This window comes from Bombus bifarius, unplaced genomic scaffold (genome assembly GCF_011952205.1).
Source record: "Bombus bifarius isolate JDL3187 unplaced genomic scaffold, Bbif_JDL3187 scf7180000009761, whole genome shotgun sequence".
NCBI lineage: Eukaryota > Metazoa > Arthropoda > Insecta > Hymenoptera > Apidae > Bombus > Bombus bifarius.
The window spans coordinates 836,175-838,729 of NW_022885321.1; positions in this window are offsets into that span (position 1 = coordinate 836,175).

A 2,555-nucleotide genomic window follows, 5' to 3' on the forward strand; every position below is an offset into this window, starting at 1 on the left:
CTTTCATAAGTGTGAAAACACTTGCTGATCTTATATGAAATTACAAGTGATAATATGACAGAGATTATCAAAGAAAGACATATTTAATTACAATTTTATATAAAATTATAACTGAACTTTATTTTTTGTGATACGATAATGCCATTGTTTTACTTGACAAAATTATACTATTTTATAAGAAATATTTTGGAATTTAAAAATTGTTCGAACCTTTTTCATCGATAATAACCACTGTGCGTACGTAAATAATATTTTATTAGAGAACCTCAAAACCCAAAGACTATTACTTTATTATAAAAGGAAGAAATTTCTCAATTGCTAAATAATCGAATTATTAACAATTTGTTATTTTAAAACAATTACCAGAAAAATTTACTCTTCTTGAAAGTTGTTCTTCTAGCAAGGCAACTATATTTTGCCAAATAATTCTAAACATCTTTAGGTTGCAATAATTTCTTAAATATTCGCCAGAAGTCCACGTTCTTATGAACGAACGTGTACATCCAAACCTATTCAGTTTCAAATAAAATCAGCTTCACGCTAAATAATTTTCCATCTTTGTCGTCCAATTACAACGGACAGGTAGGTTTAACAGTCTCGTTTCCGGCGCAGTTAGATTCAATAAGGGGATAGGTGGCCACGTCGTGGATCGTTTGGTATAATGATCGAGGCATAAAACAGGCTGCGCCCCATTGCTACAGAATTGCAGATCTCGTGCAGTTCCGTGGAAGCGGTTTTCTTTTCGTTTGCTTAGAAACGTGTTTAGGCTGTCATCGTGTGCGGCAGAATGCACCGAAAACTCGATAACGATCGCGAAACGAGAGGGTAAGAGGTTTCGCTACGGTCATTCGATTTTAACCGGAGGAGGTTACCGGCTGTCTTCCTGTCCTCGGGGGAAACGCGTCCAATTTGCTTAAACTGAAACTCGAGCGTTTCGCGTGCTTCGAAACTGATTAGTCGCATAGTATAATCTACAGATCCTAGCTTGCTTCTTGTAAAGAGCATGCAAAGCTTCGTTCTGATCACTCGAGTTAGTATTCATGTAAATCGCTTCACTCGGAGCGGTTCGTGTTTAAGTAACTACATTTCGAATGGATACCAAAGGATAGATCGCGAACGTTTATACACTTACGGAAAATTTAAGCATAGAGATTAAAAATACTCGAAGTAAAATACTCGTTATATTACATACGGATCGAAATAAATATTTAGCTTTCTTTCCAAATAAATTTTTAGCTTTTTTCTTAAGTATCATTTCCTTATGTGTACATATTTATAAAAATGTAAATTCAAGTAAACGTCTGAAATCTATTAATGCAAAATGGACATAGCGTAATATAATATAATTTCAGTTATTTAATAATATTTATTTTTGATGATTCGTCTTATGGGTACAAAAAGTATTGACATACTATTGTAGTTATTATACAATAGCATTTAATTTGCCTACTAATTAATTAAGTCCAAGTATAGTAAATTTCCGTATTATTTATAATAATAGGTATTGTTATACGACTACAGAAATTTGATGATACAAAGATGAAACATAGGACCAATAGATACCTTTTGTAGTCAGTGTATCTAGATTTTATGATTACGTGTTTATTAGAAGATATCTCTTGACTGCCATAAAAGGATTTGACTTCTGCATATTTTTAAAAAATGCGTATTATCATACTGTAAATCGTTATCATACAAAATAAAGAAAAATTTAGCTGTGTGTGTGAATTTTTCATAATAAAAATATTTATCAGCGCAGCAAGCGATTCCATCGTTTAACTTAATGTACAAACTATTGTACAATATATTCCAATTTCCATTTTGCCTTTCAAAAGTGGGAATACAGTAAAATAAAAAGAGAACTTAAACCACAGGGTAACAATCCACAATGGTGCAATGGTCTAATGCAAATGAAAAAGCCCGGTGGCAACGAAAGATACAGTTTTATCGGGTTAGAAGGGAAAAAATCGTACGCGTACTCGCTTTATTTTCACGTTCGCCCTATAACCGCGATAAATTTTCATGAAATAGCAAGCTATCTAGGGATCGTTTCATCGAAAATGAGAATGGAGGGTCGATTTTTTAAATATTTTAATTCGCAATTTCTGTATGTACTAAAAATAACTTATTGTATCTTATTCTGATAGTTCCGTTATTTCTATTCAAGCTCATTTTATTCCAGAGATACTTTCAGAATCGTGTCCTTTTTCGATTAAACTAGACGTATTAAACTTGGATAGAACTAGTCGTATATAATTTTGCTTAATTTTAGATAAAGTATTCTTTCGCAACTTCCTTATTAAATAAAAAATTCGCAGTATACAAACTTGACGCTATAATACGCTTCCGGAAACGAGCTATTCTTCTACGGTGATGATAAAACATCCCCATCGACCTATATACTCATACTCCAACAACAAGTACGAATAGTCACACTATACATATCGTTTCCTTAAAATTAAGTGTTAAACCTGGACTCGAAGAGTACCTCAAGATTTGTGAATCTATATAAATACATGCGCCCATTTCGCGAAGCTCCTTTATTTTTCCTGTGA